At 39.2% G+C, this 21,175-nt stretch overlaps 1 long non-coding RNA gene across 1 annotated transcript; it reads left to right on the top strand.

Moving 5' to 3' along the window:
- Positions 1 to 3,786: 3,786 nt before the first annotated feature.
- LOC134480281 (uncharacterized) lies at positions 3,787 to 4,230 on the top strand. The gene is made up of 2 exons (XR_010054653.1): positions 3,787 to 4,022; positions 4,137 to 4,230. It is a non-coding gene; the product is annotated as an uncharacterized LOC134480281 (long non-coding RNA).
- Positions 4,231 to 21,175: the final 16,945 nt, after the last annotated feature.

Here is a 21,175-nt window from a genome sequence, read left to right as displayed (position 1 = left end):
CTTATAGAAATGTTCCTTATCTTTAGTCACCACAAAAATGATAATCAAAACAATTTTAAGACTCTGTCTTAACACCTGTCATGATGGCTAAGATCAATAGCACAAGTGACAACTCATGCTATTAAGGTTGTGAAGAAGGGGAGGGACACTTCTCCATTGATGGTGGGAGTACAAACTTGTACAGCCACTATGGAAATCATTGTGGCTGTTCCTCAGGAAGATGGGGACCAATCTGCCTCAATATCAAGCTATGCCACCCAGTACATGTTTTATCCTACCATAAGGATAAAACCATGTTCAACCATGTTTATTGCTTTTCTATTCATAATAGCCAGAAACTGGAAATGACCTAGATGTTCCTCAGCAGAAGAGTGGATAAAAAATGTGGTACACTTACACATGAATTATTACCCCACTCTTAAAAACAATGACTTCATGAAATTTGTAAGCAAGTCGATGAAACTAGAAAAAATCCTAAGTAAGGCAATCCATACCAGGGAGATAAATATGGCATGTATTTGTTTATAGCTGGATATTTAGCCATTAAATGAAGGATAATAAAGCTGCAGTCCATACCCTCAGAGAGGATAGGGGTCAAGGAAGTGACTAGGAGAAACATATGAATTACTCTGATAAGGGTAAATAGAATAGATCTTATCGATGCAATGGTGCCTGGAGATGGAGAGGGAGACTAAAATGAGAGGATCATGTGGGAAGGGGTAGGGGAGAGGGGATTACAAGAGGGGATGAAGAGAGAGATAGGTAGAATTCAGGACATTTGAGGGGAGTTATGGAAGCCTAGTACAATAGAAAGTAACAATAAAATGACTTCTCTTATTTTGCTATACTCATAGATTGGCAATTTATTCTTTTTATTAATTGGATTTTTAAATTTACGTTTCAAATGTTATCCCCTTTCCCCTACACAAACACACATTCCTTCTCACCTCCCTGTTCTGACATTCCCCTGCACTGGGGTTCCAGCCTTGGCAGGACCAAGAGCTTTTCCTCCATTTTGTGCCCAACAAGGGATAGGTGCCTTATTCATCCATCTTCAGAGAGGCTTCCTGATACAGCAGATGGGAACACAGACCCACAACCTTACATTAAACAGAGCGAGAGAGACCTTGATAGACACACCTGGGAGAAAATTTCTCCAACCACTGCCTCCCTTCAGAGCTCTGGGAACCCTGTGTAAGAGTAGGCAGAAGGAATATGAGACATGGGATAAAAGACACCAGGAGAACAAGACCATCTAAAACAACTGAGTATAGTTTATAGGAACTCACAGAAACTGAAGCAGCCATCACATGATCTACATGGGTCTACACCAGGTCCTCTGTATATATTAGAACTTTTAGTTTAGTATTTTTATGGGACTCCTGAATGTATGAAGGGTGGTTCTTTGAGTCTTATGCCTGTTCTTAAAACTCTTGTTTTTTTTTCTATTGGCTTGGGCTGTCAAACTTTGCTATGATGGTTTTCATATTTTCTTTTATATTTTCTTTCTTATATATTTCTTATATATTTTGCTATTTTTCTTTTTGTTCTATCTTAGAAGCCTGTTCTTTTCTAATGAGAGACAGAAAGTGAGTGGATCTGGATGGGACAGGAGGTAAAGAGGAACCAGGAGAAGTAGAGGGAGGGGAAACTCTATTCAGATGATATTGTATGAGAAAGGACTCTCCAAGACTCTCCATCTAATATATATTATATTATATATAATGTAATATATATGCACACACACACACACAGAGAGAGAGAGAGAGAGAGAGAGAGAGAGAGAGACTACAGAGAACAGAGAATGGTAGCAACCAGCCCAAAACAGCACAATTCTGTAGTTTCTCAAATTATAGACCTGGTCATTGTGTACATGAGGAAATCATCCCACAAACAAATTAAAAATTAAATTCAGTCTTAAAGCTTGTTAAGTTCTATAATATGTTAAAATAGGGCAATTTTACGAAATAAGTAATTTCTAAAATAAATAAGAGAGAATTAGTTTCTAAAACATTCTTCATCCCATGTGGTGCCAAGTGCAAGGGAAACAGACAAGTGATTTTTCTCTTATTCTCTGCTACTTGGAACACTTTAAAGTGCATTTTCGTCCTCACTTAAATTCCCTTTCTTACTTTCCAGTTTGTACATGACTCAGCGATGGATTCTCTGCTGTCATCTGACCCACCCCTTGCAGTACATGCCAGCTAATTCATGATAAACGGATAATGATTTACAAGGCTCCCCTCAATCTTCCCAGCCATGTTTGTTTTGGCCATTTTATAGAAATAAAAATACGGCACAGAGTAGATTGGAAATTTTCCAAAGTTACATGAATAATAGAGTCCGCAATTAACCTTAGCCTACAGTTCTATTGAACCCACAATTTTAACCATTTTGCTATGGCACTTCTTGTTCAGATTAGCAATGTACCTCGAACACGTTGCTGTGATGAGGGTAGCCGGGGTTTTCTCATAGAAGCAGATGTATTTCCTGTCATTCTACCTATTTTTAAGGGACATCATTAGATTGATAATTTAAAACTAGCTCTGGTGAGATTATTATACCATGGAAATAAGGAAACAACAAATCAACCTCTTGTTCTCTTCTTTTTAAGCTGGTATTTACTCATCCCTGGATACTATTTTTCAAATTTGGTAATCTAAGAGCTGTGAAACAAAGAAACCACACTCATGCTTGGCTCACAAGACCAACCTAATAGACTAGACTCGAGCATTGACTTCGTCATTTGCTTGTTATTTTTGTTAAATAGAAACTGGCTCACCCAGTGTTTACCATGAATGAGAACTCACTCAGAAGCTATATTGTCTCGCATACCACCCAGATGAAAACATTGACTGTGGTCATCCAGCAAGTTCCTGGACACTACCCCATATCATTTCAGTAGGTTCACACACACCACCTTTGACTAGATAAACCGCGGGCAGTGACTGTCTCATTCTGGCAGTGCGACTCTCCATTCCATCCCGGTACTTCTGGGATTTTACATGGTAGATGCTTGCTGATGCTCTCTTAGCAAAATTACAGGGAATTAAATATGTTGTTAAGTCTCCAGCAACTGACCCTGGCAAGAAATACACTCTGTGTTCATTAGAATCTGGCCTTACAAATATGAAATGCAGTGTGAACTGCTTAGAACGTCCCCTGGCAACGTGTTCCACACCTCCATAGGAACAGTCCATTCAGCCAGGAATCTTTACATTGCTCTTCACTCTGTCTCACAGGCAACTGTTCTTACCCACTTTCCAGGATACCATTTTCAAAACAACTTCATATCAGCCATTTTCCCTGGCTCCGCTTTCTGTGGACACTACTAGTAAACATCTCTCCTTTTTGAGGATTTTCACTACTCAAACGATAAAACCTAAATTCGAACCAAGAATAAGACGCAGGCTCATTCTTCCTAGTTTCTAACACAGACAGTATCCTTAAGAAGGCTTGGCTCTTTCAAGCATTTGAAATTCTACCAAAAAAAATGACCATTACACAAATAAGTACATAAATATTTCATTTTCCTCTAATAAATATTACAAGGGATAGTAGTCAATTTATTTCAGTGCCGTGCTATGTAAAATCCAGTGATGCACTTCTTTGTAGCCTTGAAATGCTTCCTTCCAGAGTGGGACCCTGGCATCTCTTGCCTGAGGCAACAAATAGTCAGCATTAAAAGTCATAATCACCACACTAGGGTGGCACAGGTCATCCCATAAATACCCATTCTGAGATCACAGCAGCCAATCACAACTGGCCAATCATAAAAAAAGGAAACAAACCTCTCTACTCGGGGAAATTTCCCTATGGAAAATACAAATCCCCAATTACTACCCAACATGTGCAAGATATAAAACCTTACTGAGCGCTCTGGATCTGCATGAGATGTTACAAATTACCAGGCTCACAGCATGCTGTGTGGAGATTCGGGAGCAGAAAAGGCAGGGAGAAAAGAGAAGAAAAAGCCCCACTGTGGTTGCTTTCAATGTCCGAAGTCAAGTAACTTTAAAGAGGTAGGTCTCGTTTCCTCTCCATTTTCCCTGCTGACGGACTCCAGGGATGCTATTGATGATGGGGCTGAAGGAGAATCAATCTAATTAACTTTGATATCTGGTTTTATGTTTCAGGTTTTCTTGATTTCTTTTTCCTGTGGCCTCTTCAATGATAAAGGCATTTAGAAGACCAGAATAAGAAAAAAATGAAAAATATTGATCTTCTAAAGTCTCATATTGGTTTCAGTCAACACTATTTTGGAGAAAAATGGAACAATGAGGCTAAGACTTGAGTAGACTGCAATGTTCTGGGGAGCCCTCATCCCCACAGACAACTGCAACCTTTGCTTGATCTGATTATCTCAATGAATGCTATTGAATATTTAAAATTATGAGGTACAATGACAGGCTTTGAGAATATTAGCATGTAAACACATTATTTTTGCCACCCACATTAAGGTAATAATAACCAAAACATTGATAGTGACTGTAAAATTATATAAAATAATTTTGAATCTAAAGATTTTTTTTTCATGGGCCTATGAACCTATCTACATGTGAGCACCGCCTTGGGAAGAATTTTAAGCAGAATAAAACATTGGCAGGAGGAATGTTAGAATTGTAACAGGCCTCAGGGATTTGTTTCATTTTAAAGTGAAGAAATAGATTCCCAGAGAGGTGAAGCAACTTGTTCAGAGATACAATCAAGCAACTGCAATTAGGAAATTCCTATTGGTACATGCTGATTATCCTCAAATCACCCAGTAGCCACCCCTAGCATACACTGTGAGTTCATTCAATTGCATGGTTTGATGATGCTAATGGGAAATAATGGTGTCTGCCATTGGGCACGTACTTACAACATGTGGTAATAAATATTCTAGAGGAAAATCGAATAAATTATATACACCTATAGTTTCCAGTTTTGGACTCACACGCCTTTCCCTTGATCTAAGTGAAGTGTCTCTGAGGATATGAACAGAGAGCTGAAGGGCTTGGAGACATTAAGCAGGGATTTTTTAGGCTGCAGTGTAGGTAGGAAAGAGACTTCAAGAAGAACTTAAAAAGACCTTACTGAAAGGAGGTGTGCAGGAGATGTAGAAAACAGGTTCTGCAAAGTCATAGTAACGTTGTGTCCAAATATCTGCATGATTAAAATAAGAGCAAACTATTCTGTAACGGTTTCTCTCTTTGCTATCAGACAACAGGAACAGGGTGACTTCAGAGACTCGGCATAATCAAGTGATGGCTGGGGGCTAAGATTTAGAAAGGACACGTAGTGTCACCATTCTAGAGCTCAGGAAATTTCAGAATGGAAGAGAGGTTGGGAAACATGTAAGAACGGGAGCCTAGGGTGAAGAGTGTGGAAGCCATGCTTCCTTCATACTTCATACGGTGTTATCATCATGAACACACGACAGCTACTTGCGATGGCTCCGACATCCATCAATCAAGGAAGGGAACGGGGTTGATGTGGCCTCACCCCTTACAGCACATTATTCAGCTCTTGATAAATTGTTGGGTACAGGGAGTCACTGTCTTCAATAGTGTAGCCTACGTTAAGCAGACCAGGTTCCAATGGATAGTTCCTAACCAATGGTCACACAGATGGTCCTGGTTAAATTCAAAGGGCTACATACTAAAACAGATAGACATAAACCCAAGAAAGAGATTGGTGAAGAAGAGAGGTGTTAGGTTGTGGAGAGGTGGGAGAGAACAGGAGGTAAGATTTCCCAGATGCATCATAATCATATTTGAAGTTGTCAATGAACAAGTGAAATTAATTTTTAAAAAGGAAGAACAGGGGCCAAGTCATAGTTCCATAATTAAGAGTACTTCTTGCTTTTTCAGAGGACCAAAGTTCTGTTGCCAGTATATTCATGGCAGGATGTATCCACCGTAACTCCAGTTCCATGGGATTTTCTTCTGGATTCAAAGGAAATTGCACACACACGTACTACACTTACATACATGCAGACATAATCCTTATCCACTTAAAATAAAAAGTAAGTCTTTAAAAAGTAATGCAAATACTTTATTTCAATGTTATACCCTTTTCTCCTTACCTTATGCACACTGTCTTCATATGTCATATATGATTTCATAACTTCTGGGTTTGAGAAATAATTTATGGCAATATGGAACCTACTTAAGTAAGAACAGGGATCAAAGATGGCTTCTGGGTAAAAGGATCTACTGGATAAAAGATAGCATAACAAGGTCTCCTTTGAACCCTTCTCTTAGACATAGCCATGCACTACTGTAAACTGTAAACTTCCTGAACTGCAGGAAAAAAAATCCATGGCTACCAGGGAGTAGCTTAGAATGTTTCGATGACTCTAAAGAAGTATATTATTAATGAAATTTTAGACTCTTACCTTGCTAAACTTTTCTTTCAAGGTAAAAATGAATAAAAAATCTAATATGTATAGAATATTTATTATTTCATTGAAGTCCCAAAGTAACCATAAGAAAGAGTTTCTATTATTTTAATTCTATTAACTAAAAAAAAATTTGGAACACAGAATAATTAAGAATTTTCCCAAGGATACCAGCAAAGAAGGGCAGGGTCCAGAGTATAAATCTTTGCTACCTAACTACAGTGCTCATGATATAAGACTTGAGCAACTATGATATGATTAACAAATAAAACTGAAAGAGTTTGGGATTATAACTATTTTATGTTAAGTCATTAATTAATTATTGGATCAATTTAGTGTGTGTACCTGTGTTTCTTTATGTGTCTGAATGTGTGTCTGTCTGCCTGCCTGTCTGTGTGTTTGTCTGTCTTCCTTTGCCTTCTCATGTGCATACCTCAGCATGCTGGAGAGAGAACAACTTTCAAAGAGTCTTCTCTCTCCTTCCACAGCATGAGTTCAGGAAGTCAAGCCCAGGTAAATCAACTACATCAAGTTCTACCCCCTTAATAATCATCAACAACAACAACAACAACAACAACAACAGATATACGAAGATAGAGAGGACATATTGAAATACAGAATCTTTTTCAGTTCTTATGTGGACATTCAGGTATAACAGTGAGGTACCTAAGAGTGACAGAATTTTCTCCACAACTAACAACAGTCTCCTTTCGCCTCTCATGGAAACATTATTTAGTTTACCTCAAAGTGACAACATACTAGACATGCATTGTTCTTTGGAAAACAAAAGCCTTTGTTTCAGAGAATATGGCTGCAGAGTCTAATAGTGGGTGCACAAGTATGGGCACTTAACTATACAAATGATCTGTTTGCCTCTTTCTCATCTGAAGTTCCAAAGAGACAATAAGTGCCTGCATTAAAAATCTCTTCAAAGTATTAATTAATGAATGAGTTAATAAATGAATTAGAAATGACTAATCAAATATTTCAAATAATAGAGATATGTGGCTTCCATGGTAAGGAACTTTTTTACCATTCTCTCATTTTGTTTACAGAGAATATTTTACTAACTCTTTCTTACATACATTTTGCATAAAGGCAATAGAAATACTTCACAATACACAAATTCAGTCTTGTATTTCAGAATTAAAAAATGTAATGAACTATTCTAGAAAGACAGTAATTCACTGTATAAAATTCACATTTATTTCTATTTCTCTAATTTTGCCTTATAATTTCAAGTACTTAGGAAGGAGAAATTCTACAGATGCAGACTAGAACAGAAAAAAAAAACTATTAAACAAAAGAAGTACATAAGTTAATGGTAATGTATTGGACATGCAATTTAAATTGGAAAAGCAACCTAAATGCAAAGCAATTACTGACACTTTTAATATTAGCCAGACTAATAAAGCAGCAATTAGATCTCGTTATATAGCTATAAAATTGGCTTGGAATAGATTGATTGCACCAAATGTTTCTACTGGTTTTTGGTGGCCTTATGGACAAGAGTTCTATTCTCTTATTTTGTATAGAGGGAAAATTTTTAACAGTTACAATGCATTCCTTTTAAGGTTGACCACTAAGAAGAAACAAACAAATGAGCACACAAGGAAAGAACAAACATAATACAAAATATCCTATGCACTGGAGCATATCTGCTTTTGGTAAGTGATGATCACTTGTTTTAGAATGGACTTGACAGAATCAATTCCTGGAGCTCACAACTGGTCATCTATTTGTTTATTCTTAAGGGAGCCCAAGTGTTCAGTTGTTAAGTGTGCCCATGTGTTCATTCTTGTGTGCCCATGTACAAAGGTAAGCCAATTGCCTCAATCATACGATCAAGTAACTAACTGAACATTCCCAGAGCCAGAGACTAAAGGACATCAACCCCCCACAAATATCCATCCCTCTCAAATATCCTGCCTTCCTTCCTAGATTGTATCACCAAATCTGCTAAAGTTAGCTAATTTGTTATGAAGGTGTTATCAAAGGGAGAAAAACATCATCCCTGTCCATGACCACAAAATTCTGAGAAACATTTCTTTTTTGTGTCAAAGGTAATTGTTAGCCTGACAAAGACCTACACGTCAGAGCCCCAGCCCCTTCCTCATTGCACCAATTAGATTAGCCAGTCACGTAAGGTTAAGAAATCAAGCTCACACCAATGGGATGAGAGGCAGTCACCGTCTAGGGCAGGGATCACAAACAGAGGCCATTTCGACCAAATGTGCTGCTTGTTCGTCTGGTCTGGGTTCTGGCTGATCCTTGTTCAGAACCAAGGATCCTGGTTGCCTTGCCAAATGTCTTTAGTTTTGTTCCTGTGCGCCTTTGTGCAAGAGTGAGATTATTCTTTTCCAACAGAGTGGCTGGGACAGGATTCCCAGAACCCTGTTCCCATCTCAAGAGAGATTTTGAAACCAAGTCTTGCTCTAGAACCCCTGAGGGTGAGTACATTCTCCTGAAGTTGCTTACCACTTTCCCTCGTCATCTCTACTCCATCCAGTTCCTACCATGATGCACATTATGTGTAGCATATGCTCGTGGCTCTCTTGCCTAGCTCTATTCTACAGAATATAACCTTTAAAGGGGCTGGAAAAATATTCCTCGAAGCCCTTGGCATCCCTCTGCATCCTCTGCAATGCCAGGTCCTAACATCATTACAGAGGAAGGGTTGCATTCCTCAGTGTACTTTAAAGCTCAATGTGATTATAAATCAAAGGGTGTTTCATTGTTTTTAACTAGGAGATAAAGGCCCACTTGGTAGCTTCAAGAATCAGCAAGTTTTTTTTTTTTTCTGATCTTCTTTGCTGCTGAGAAGGGAGTCATCATCTTCCTAAGTCAAAAAAGATAGAGTCCACCTTAGGGATCACAGAGGTTTGGGGGAAGAGTGTTTAGGTCTCTGAGAACTTTATAAAACTGAGCAACAAAACAGATTTTGAATGGATATCTCCAGAAGTTTATAGAACAGAAAAGAAATACTGCTGTATTTAAAGCAGTGTTATTTGGGGGTTTCCAAACTGCATAGAATCTAATTCTGGCTTGTCAGTGGCAGATTTAGAACTCTCCCCTGCAGAAACATGTTTAATCCTCCTGATATGGCTAATATAATGGAATGGGGGTGGGGAGGGTGTGGGGGAGCATAAAGGAAGGCACAGGAAGATAAACAACACACAGTGCAAATGATTCGGAAATGAGGAGAGTAGGGTCTGCTATTCACTGGCCAAAAGAAGTTACCACGTGGATGGCAACTTTATTCATACTGACTGAGCTGTGTGTTCTAATAGGAGACCTCTCACCTGAGCAGCTTATACTCGAATCTTGCAACATTGATTGTCCCATGTCCTGTAGTACACTGTGTGTGTGTGTGTGTGTGTGTGTGTGTGTGTGTGTGTGTGTGTGTTTGCATATATTCTATGGTTAAAATTTGAAGACCTTAAATATTTTGTTCATGTATACTAATACTAAAATAAACTTTTTAACTGTACTCCATATTGTTTTGCCATTTACATCTTGCTAATGTAAATGGTAAAGTGAACATTGACGTTTTTAATTTTTTTCTTAGCTCTAAATAACTCAATTACAGAGTTAACAGAGGGATGTCCCAGATACATGGGATGATAGAGACGAGCCTGTAATGATTTTTATGTGAGTGAGGTAGAGGTCCTTTCTGAAGAGCAGTTGACTAATAGACAACTACCAACACTTACCCATAAACACTGGTCTCAAGCAAACCATGGCCCCTTGTTCCTTAGGAATATGTATGGGAATACACTTCATCATTTACATGTAGGGAGAAAAAAAATGACTGAAATAAGCAGAACTTTATATTCTGTCTAAGATCATTACATCAAATATTTACTTATGTTCAGTTAAAAATGCACTGTTGTGTAGGTTAGAAGGCTATTAAACTGTATTTTAATAAATTTGTATTTTACAAAAATGTAGATTCTATTTTATAAAAAATACATGTACAAAAGGACCAGACAGAAATATGCCAAATTTAAAATCATCGTAGAAAAATCACATTCAATGTGAGCTAATTTTTATTTTCTTCTTTTTTTCTTATATTTTCCAATTTTTCTAAAAATATGCATTTTACTGGAGTCCAGACACTGAGAAACTTGGAGATTATGAGAGCAAGGATGTGTCAGAGGCGGTTAGAATATTTCAGACCTTTGTATCTCTCTCTCTCTCTCTCTCTCTCTCTCTCTCTCTCTCTCTCTTTCTCTTTCTCTCTCTCATACACACACACACACACACACACACACACACACACACACACACACACACCAGAAAAAGCTTAAAGGGAATCAGCAATCTGTACATCATGGATAGACAAAACTGTGATGAATGAATGAATGAAAGAAAAGGCTGTGACTCAATATAGTTATTAAAGGGTCTTTTACTTCAGACCCCAGGTTATGGAATGCCTCTGTGGAAAAAGACCCTCCAGTACAGCATCCCTGTCCCCTGAACAAGCTGAGCCCTGGAGGCAGTATGTGGTAGCCACAAACTTAAAAGGAAATGAAAGGCTCTCCAGCCACTGTTCCACCCACCCAGTACTAATGTGTTCCTGTGTGCCTCTACCTTCTTTCCCTTGTCACCTGCAGAGCGCTGGCTTAGGAAAGGGAACATTCTTATTAAAACTGTTCAAAAGGCAGAGAACGCCTGGAACAAAGTAACTGTAACTGTAAAATGTCCTGAAATGCCAATTAGAAATTGCAATACTGGAGTTTTATTACAACTAACTCCTCCTTAATTATCAATCAATGAATTCTGCTGGAGAAAAAAAATAAAAGCCCCATATTCTCTGTTGGGAAATTGATGCTAATTATTTTCTGTTAATTAAGTCTGTTCTGGGATTCAGATGTGCCATCCTTCAATTAAGAGATTGACGCATCAATGCTAACATAATGTTCAGTGCCTCCTTCTCAAGGCTTTACAAGCAGTGATAATCAAGTAGTGCCTGTTCTTTTAAATCTCTTGAATAACTGTGGTTTTCAAGTGGCAAACGAGAGGAATGTATATGTAGGTACTAATAGGCATACTTTAATATGTTACATACTAGGGCCTTGCCAATACTTAAGGAAGACCTGTTGGAAATTTTGTGGCTCAGTTTCATGAATTTATTAAACAGATATTAAATACAGTCTTGAGATAGGGCAAGAAAAAACTCAGGTAAAGGATGATTAAATTGTCTTGGGACTCTGATATGCACGGTAGTAATTCCAGGAAATTTGTGAGTCGAAGCAACTACTTGACCATTATTTCACCAAATTGTGGTTTTAATTACATATCGTACTTCTTCACCTACAGCTTAAGATGCAAGTAGTATAACTTCGTGGTTCCTTACCTTTCTCTTATCTTTTTCAGCGGGAATGAGGTTGACTACAAAATGGTTCTCCCTGAGTGGTCAGCAGGTTTGGCTTTAAGGTGCATTAGAGGGGATGGAGTCTCAAAAGGTCCACAGCTTAAAGTGGCAAATAGTGAACTTCCCCAGGCCCCAAGAACTGCTAGCAACAACTGGATTATAAGGGGTGTGTTTAGCAGTTCCTGTCATTATGTTATAGCAGCCCAAATGAACTAATGTGGGGCTTTTCTTCTCACATTGCGATATCTTAGTCAAAAGACGGAGGGAACCCAGGGTTGAGTACCATGGTCCTGCTGAAGGATGAAGGATGCAGGGAGAGTGCAGGTGATTTTTGAGGTTAGTAGCACAGAAGCAATGGATGATTCCTAATTTGAAACCTAATGTTTGTAAGTACCTGGAGTGAGTAATTGAGGCAAGCCAGCCTGACTCCACCCCTTGCCGGGGAACTATCCCAACTGTGCTACTGTTTATAGCCTTTGTTCAACTGTAGTAATCCACTAGGTTAAGCACCCAACCACAGTGACAGTTCCTCTAGGGTGGAAAGTATGACTCCCTTAGAGCAAAATGGCTAATTCAATGTCGGGTCATAGGATCCAGTATAATTGGAGACTGTTTGGACATTTGACTGGCCTTAACCTCTAAGTCTACCTCTTTCACTAATTTAAGAGTATGAACCACATACTAGAAACCATGCCAGGCTTTGAGTTCAAGACTGGCCTGGTCTCCAGAGCAAGTTCAAGGACAGCCTAGCCTATGCAGAGAGACGTAAGAGCCAAAACAAACAAACAAAACAGACAAACAAACACAAAAAACAAAAAAAAACAAAACAGACAAACAAAACCAAAAAAACAAAACAAAACAAAACAAAAGAAAAACCCAAACAACACAAACCCTTTTCTAGCCAAATGAAACTTATTCTTTAATAGGATTGTGGTGAATTCGGTCAGCACATTGAAAGAGCACTGAGTTTTTTCCTGCGATGTTTGAGGATTTAGTCTCTGTATGGGAACATCTAAGAGTCATGCAGTATAATTCATCCCTGCACCCTGCCCCTATGTTTGTTCAAGGCATTTAAAGAGAGAGGAGGAAGGTAAGGTTTTCATTCCTCCAGGTACAGAGCTCTGGGGGTGTGGGGCTCAACGGTGACCGCTGTGCTCAGATAGAGAGCAAAGGGCAAATGTGGTAAGATCAAGAAAAGTCATAGCATCAAGCAAGACTGAATCAAGGAGGGCTTTGTCACTACATCCTGGGTCCTCCTGGCTGCATGATAGCCTGTAGGTATACAGACACTCTCCTCTTTATGGAACATAGATAATCCCTTCCATGTCCCCTAAAAACATATTGATAGGAAGGAAAGGTCAGAAGTTAAGCTCAGCCTCTGCAATATAGCAATGCCCATTGAATCCATACCGGAAATGGGCAACATCCAGTGCCTCCTGCCTTGTTGGTCCAACTGGAAAAGTGCTGCCTTCCTGTTTCTATCCCTTTTTTTTCCTTCTGCAAATAAACAGAATCTATTTCACCTGTGATAGGTGATTATGTGGCTTCCACTCAGCTCTTGTAATTCATTCATACCTCCCGGCATTCATGAGTCATGGGTCTTTTACACTTGTCAGAGAAACCTAATCCTTACCCTTCATGGGCCAGCTCTCCTAAAGATGGCTGAACATGTAATTGCCTTGAAGTGTAAAATATTTCCCACATTATTTATTACAGAAGTGCCTGCTAGCACCTTTGTGGTCGAGGAGGTGTATCAGCGTTTTCATTATAACCCCGTATTTCCAACAGTTAAAAAAAATGTGCTCTGGGCTGAAACCCAACACATGGAAAATCAGTCCAGAAGGGAACTTTTCTACTACTTCTAAACAATAAATAAATAAATAAATAAATAAATAAATAAATAAATTGGTTAGCGCAGTTTTAAAGATATAGGGCTGAAGTGAGCAGGGAGAAATGTCATAAAACGAACTTTCAAAAGTTTCCTTTTGTTCTTTGAAGTTAGAAGATTAAGAAGTGAAAGGTGTGGTAAATGTACTCGCTGGGGCCATAGAAGGGTGACCCCGTTGTGTTAGAGCTACGACATTCTGTTCTTGCCAGTCTTAAGAAGCCAAGGGGGTAAATGGAGCTTTGCCCAGTTCAAATGTAGAAATACCTCAAAAAAGAGAATCTATTTGAATGGAAAAACATAACCTAAAAATTGGAAACATGGGTGACCAGGGTTTAGCATGTTGTTAATGGGGCCTTTTAAGTTGCTAATGGGAATAGTTGATATAAAATGAGTTGTAGCCTCAAATATCCTCACTCCAGATTTGTAATTTATAACAGGTGAGTTTAAGAAATGTACCAAGAACATCACAAAGCCATGAGTCTTTGAGTTCCTCTTTCCATAGGACATCACCACTATTCTATGGTCACTGCAAGCATAGTTACTTGGAACCATGCACACTGGCACATGCTCTTAATCCTGGAACTCCAAAGGCAGGGGTAGGTGGATCTTTATGAAGATGCACATCTTGGGATCTTCACAATGAGGCATCGTCTCAAGATAGATAGGTAGGTAGGTACCTAGGTAGGTAGGTAGATAGATAGATACCACAGTTACTCAAGAAATCCTATTGATGAGCGCTTTACTTAGGATTTCTATTGCTATGACAAAACACCATGCTCAAAAGAGGTGCTGAGAGGGAGGTTATTTATCTTATACTTCCGCATTGCTATTCATCATCAAAGGAAGTCAAGACAGGAATTCAAACAGGGCAGCATCCTGGAGGCAGGAGCTGATGCAGAGACCTTAGGGGCTGGCTTCTCATGGTTTATTCAGTCTGCTTTCTTATAGAAGTCAAGGCCACCAGCCCAGGGGTGGTACCACCCACAATGGACTGGATCCTCTCCCATGGACCACTAATGGTGAAAATGCCTTATAGCTGGATCTCATGGAGGAATTTCCTCAACTGGGACTCCTTTTCTGATGACTTTAGCTTGTGTAAAATTGACACAAAAAGCAGCCAGTACAACTGACTCCTCGTTAACTTGACACAAGAATACATCACTATTAAGTCACAACCCTTCTTTTTTTTTATTCATTCTGAAGATCTCACATTAAAAGACTACATAACTTTAGAAGTCACATGGTTTTTACAAGTTCAAACACATTTAAAACATTCAGTCCCTCAAAAATAACCGATCTCTTCAAAGCCAAAGTCTTTTAAAATTCAAAGTTTCTTAACTGTGTGCTCTAGTAAAATGCTTTTTTGTTTCAATAGGGAAAAATCGGGGCACAGTCACAATCAAGTAAAAAAAAATCAAACATTAAAATTCCAATGTCTGGGATCCACTCATGATCTTCTGGTCTCCTCCAAAAACCTTGGCTCTCTTCTTTGGCTCTGCCTTCTGTTGCAACAGCTTTGCTTCTAGGCTCCTGGTGACTCCACTCCATTGCTGCTGCTATTCTTGGTCATCCCATGGTGCTGGCATCTCCAGAACACCAGAGTCTTCTGCTGCAACTGGGCTACAGAATCTCCACTTGCCTCTCATTGGCCCTTTCCAGGGTGTGAAGCCTTGACTTCTTTGCATGACCCCTTCAGTTCTAGGCCTCCAACTACCACTAAGGATGTACCTTCACCAATGGTCTCTCACAGTGCCAAGCTTCAGGTATTCCCCATGAGCCCCTCATGCTTTCAAAATAAGTACCACTTGTGAGAATCCTACACATCACTAAATCCAGCTACCAGAATGAGGTGCCTGCCTTTGGAACACAGCTTTTCTGTGCTCTCAGAAAACACTTCCCAGAAGGTTTGATTTCAGTAATGCTGGTCTCTTTCTCTCTATTTTTTAAAAAGATTTATTTATTTCTTATATATAAGTATGCTGTAGCTGTCTTTAGACACACCAGAAGAGGGCATTTGATCTCATTACAGATGGTTGTGAGCCACCATGTGGTTGCTGGGATTTGAACTCAGGACCTCTGGAAGAGCATTCAGTGTTCTTAACCACTGAGCCATCTCTCCAGCCCATAATGCTGGTCTCTTATCACCCCTAATTTCTTTCTTTTTTATCTTAATATGTTCAGTTTATCTCCTCATAAGCATTCTGTTCTGTAAGTTTTTATAAATAAATGGGTAACTATATAAGCATGCAAATATAAATATTAGTGATTATTTAACCATTGCTGCTTTCCCAGTTTCAGTATTCTGTTGATTAAGATAAGCATATTTGAAATTAGTGTTTCAAATATATGTATATTGTTGATATGTACAGATATTTTAAGTAAATGTAAGTCTTAAGAAATTGAAGTAGAGTTTCAATTTCTTGCATGGTTGGAAAGGTTTTGGTTGTTTTTTTTTTTCTTTTCTTGTATTCATTTTACATCCAGCCCCAACTCTTTTCTTCTCAGTCCTGCCCTTACAAATCCCTCCCCTCATTGCCCCACACTTTCTGCTCAGAGAAGGGGTGGATACCCTTGGATACTGCCTCACCCTGGGGCATCTCATTCCAGCTGGTCTAGGCACATCCTCTCCCATGGAGGCCCAACCAGGCAATCCAAGTAGGGGGAAGGAGATTCAATGACAAGAATTAGACAGAGACAGGCCCTGATCCTCTTCTTATGGAAACCACTTGAATACCAAGCTGCACATTTCCCACAAATATATAATGCATCTAGGTCCAGCTTTTGCATGTCCATGATTGGTGGCCCAGGCTCTGTGAGCCCCCATGGTTCCAGTTTAGTTAATTCTGTGGGTATAGTTTGTGCTGTCCTTGACCCCTCTGACTTGGTCACTTCTGTTTTCCACTTTTCCACAGGATTCCTCTGTCTTTACCTGATGTTTGCCTGTGGCTCTCTGCATCTGCCTCCATCTGCTGTTGGATGAGGTCTCTCAGGAAGCAATTATGCTAGGTTTCTGTCGGCAAGCATAGCAGAGTATCATCAATAGTGTCAGGAGTTGGTTCTCTCACATGTGGGGCCGTCCTTGGTTGGCTGTGCCCTCAATCTCTGTCCCATCTTTGTCCCTGCATATCTTTGTCCCTGCATATCTTTGTCCCGTAGCTAGGCAAATTCGGGGTTGAAGGTTTTGTGGGTAGATCGATGTTACCCTCCCTCCTCTGGAAGTGCTGCCTGGCTACAGGAGGTAGGCATTTCATTCTCTATATTCCCCTCTGGTAGAATTCTAAGCTCAGGTTACCCCCATAGACTCCCAGATCCTCTCTTGTTCTAGGTTTAAAGCTAGTAACCAGGGATGCCCCGTCCCTACCAATTTCCATTCTCATTCTCAGGCCTCCCTCACCCCTCCCACCTGATCACTAGCTCCCTCCCCCTCCTCATCTTCTCTCCTACCCAGTTCCCTCTCTCCATCCACTTCCAGATGACCATTTAGTTCCCCATTCGGAGTGAGATTCACTCTCTTGGGTTCTCCTTATTATCCAATCTTTTTGGGTCTGTGGATTGTAACACGGTTACCTTTTCTTTATAGCGAGATACTAGAAACACATAGGCCAATTCAAATATAACATTAGGAAATACTAGGCATTTTGCATTAGTTGAGATGTTAGGAGCTATCAGATAGCTTCGCCTGGTACTGGTACAGTAACAACAAACTGAAGGTAATATGGCTACACTCACCCAGAGTAAGAAGTCATGCTTGGGACACAGAACAGAGGACATGAGTGGATTGAGGATCATGCAAATGGATGTCTCCAAACACCGTAGCTTTTCCTCCAAGTAGTCAATTTTATATGTTACCTAAGGTTATTTAATATTTTAATACAGTTTATCAATAATTAATTAACTCCCCATGGAGTGCTTCTGATTTTACAAGCAAGATAAAAAACAATTTTGAAAGAAGCAAAGCCGTCTATAAACATTGTAGCAATACAAACTCATCCACATGGACCCTAAAAGACATTCTTATTAAGCCCATGTAATCTGTCAGTGTTGTACAGAAAGCAGGTATTCATAGAGTTATTAAATTAGGAATCCTATGATAACATTACCCTGCATCATCTTCAGGATGACATTACAAGCCTCTTTTTTTCCTTTCATCATATATTTTGACATTATTTTTATTGATTATTTGGTAATTTCTTATAATGTACCCTGATCACCTTTACTCTCCAGTCTTCTCAGGTCTACCCTCACACCCTTGTAGCCTCCCCATAAAAATATTTTTAAAAGTCCAATTTGTGCAGCCTGGATAGTCACTAGAGCATGGTCAAACTCCCAGTGCCCTGTCCCATAAAGAAAAAGTGAGTCCTTTCCCACACTTACCAGTAGCCATCTATTGTAGAGACTATACTTGTGTGCCCTTATCACAATTTTTACGAGTTCTCTTTGATGGTTTCCTGTTTATGTTGTTGCTTTGGGAGGACAGGGGTTGTCACAGAAGCTTTCTCTGTCTCTCTTAACTGTGAGCTGTAGTCATCGATACCAGTACAGTAGAAGTTTCCTTGTCTGTTATAGTCCACAAGAGTATGGATCATGGATGCTCACATGCTTCCTGGCAGCAGCCCATCCCATGGGCATCAACATGGATTCAGGGGGCAGCACACCACAGATATCCATATGGCCTTGAATGGTAATGCAGTCACAGACATCAATACTGCTCCAGCTGTGGGAGGACCATGGACTCAGAAATGGCTCCCAGCAGCAGCACAGAGCACAGACTTCAACACTCCCCTCAGGACAACATGAGCCATGGACACAAACATGGTCTTGGTGACAGCCTGGATCATGGATATCATCATGGTTTCATGTGGCAGCTCAGACCATGGGCATCCTCATGGTTTTGTCAGTAACATAGGCATCAGACATTGACATGGTTCAACCTCTCTCCATGTATGCAATGCTCCATTCCTCCACCCTTCATGCACTTCCATTGAAAATTCATCTGACATACTCACATTGGAAACTGCAGCTCATTATTACATACACACACATACACACACACACACACACACACACACACACACACACACACAAACACACACAGAGTTTAATATATAGAAATCCATCAACTATATAAACAAACACAAAGAAAAAAAACACAGGATCATCTCATTATATGCTGAAAAAGCATTTGACAAAAATACAACTCCCCTTCATGTTAAAAGTCTTGGAAAGGTCAGGAATTCAAAATATATACCTAAATACAATAAAAGCAATATACAGCAAACCAATAGCCAAGATCAAATTAAATGGAGAGAAACTTGAAGCAATCCCACTAAAATCAGGGATATAAAATCATGAGCCATTGGTGTGGCTTAAAGACTCTGGTCTCTGAAGAACCATAAATACTGGACCATCATTGATACTTCTTGATCACAGCCATGCTTCTGGTTTTCATCTTTGGTGGTGATGGTGTGTTATTGGATGTGGTTCTGCAGCGCCAGCTCCTTCTCATGGTCCAATGCTCATAGATGGAGTAGGTATTGCAGTTAACCTACTCAAAGCACTGGATCCAGACATGGATGGCAGCAGGGTTGGTCAAACTGCCCCCAGTAGTCAGACTGTCCTGGTCCCATTTTAAGAGTCTTTAGAAGAGGATTGAACAGACACTCTCTGAAGAAAAGACACAAAGAAAGAAGAACAATGTGATATGGAGTCAGAGATTGTATGGATGGGACCATGTAGCAAGGAATGCCTATAACCTCCAAAACCTGGGAGAGGCAGAACATGGAATCATTTTAGAGTGTCTAAGCAAACGTTGCCCTGGGTCACTTTGATTTCAGACTACTGACTTCCAGTTTTATGAAACAATTCACTTACATTATTCCACTCTACCTAATCTGTGAACGTTTCTTTTAGCCAAAGAAGACTAATTCAGTGGCGAAACAGGATTCTCTTTCCAATTCCATTAAGTATTAAAATCAAAAGTATAGGTTGAGTAGATGAAGCAGGGGCGGGGGATTCCTGAAACACACAGATCAACTCAAATGTTGATTTTCCCACCACTGGGACATAGTTGCACAAAACTGCAATTTAGCACTCAAGAGCTCTCGAGTTTGAGGCTAGACTGAGTTACAAAATGAGAGTCAAAAAAAAAGGGGACAAATTTAAGCTATACAAGCAAAATCACCATTTCCAAATTATAGTTAATGTGATCTATGTTGTAGGAGGTATGTCTTGTGACAGTAGGCAACTTGAATAGTTACTTTTTGGATTGAAACTTTCCTTTACCTATAAATTAATTCTATTCAAGTGTTTTGTTAAGCACTATATGTTTCATAATAGTCTTTCAAATAACCTTCAGTAAAACCAGATATAATTAAATGCAAAGAACTGAAAATGTTCCTCCGATAGATATGCTATCTAATGGTAAGAAATAACATTTGGTTTGGTACAAAAAGAGAGACTATGGTTGGGATGGATTCAATAGTGATGTTTGAAGATAATATTAGAGCTTGAAATGTGAGTGCTATTTTGGCCATTGTAATAGGTGTTCAGATGCCAAGTATTACTTTCGTAGTTGAAAAAACTTCCAATTTGTTCAAATGAGTTTGTACCTTGTAAGAAGTATACTGAAATTTAATTAAAAGGCAAACAAAAACTCATCTTTCCTTAACTGTAAAATTATTCAATCATCAATAGTCCTCTCTGGGGAAAACAATCAATGACTTGAAGCAATTCATCCTGACGTAAAAATGTTGAAAGAATAGTGGATTTAGGTAAATTGAGTTTTATAGTATTTAATGATAAAGCTTTTCCTATACTACCTTTTGTTATCAGAAGCTTTTTCAAAGTATATTGTCTTTTATGACAATCACACACACAAACACACACATACCACACACACGCATACCACACACATACGTACACAAACACACACACACTCATTCTGTAAGTTCTGTTCCTCTAGATAACCTTGACTAATATGTCCAATAGCCACAGAAGTGTAGTTTCACAACAGATATTAAGGGGGATGCTTTGTAATTTGTCCTACACAATCATCTCCACTTTATTCCACTGGTCTTTGTCAGAGATGGTGTTTCCTATCTTCCAGTAAAGAGATAGCCCTGCTTATTTTGTCTCTGGGTTTTTATGATTATTTCCGCTTTGCCAAATGGACAAGCTGTGTCTATTCTTCCTATCTTAAAGTACACATCCTTTCTGTATCTCCCTATTGCTGAACTCCTTCAACACACTCCTCATACAAGTTAGCCAAAGCACCAATTACAGTCCAACTAGTAACATTTTAATTGAATCAGAGGTAGGAATTGTGTCTCTTCCAGATAATCAATGAGACATATTTAGAGTCACCTTGAGGACAAGGTCATATCCTTATCTATGATCCTTAGCCTTCATCTTTATCTTGAGTGAAGTCAGAAGCATATGCCCCAGTTTCTAAATGTATACAGATGATGGATTTCAGTCCATTTGATTTAACTACAGTACCATCTCTTGCAATGTAGAAAACTAGAGACCA

This window comes from Rattus norvegicus, chromosome 9, assembly GCF_036323735.1.
Source record: "Rattus norvegicus strain BN/NHsdMcwi chromosome 9, GRCr8, whole genome shotgun sequence".
Taxonomy (NCBI): Eukaryota; Metazoa; Chordata; class Mammalia; order Rodentia; family Muridae; genus Rattus; species Rattus norvegicus.
Note: the sequence above shows the minus strand (reverse complement) of the source record. Positions and strands in the feature narration are given on the sequence as shown.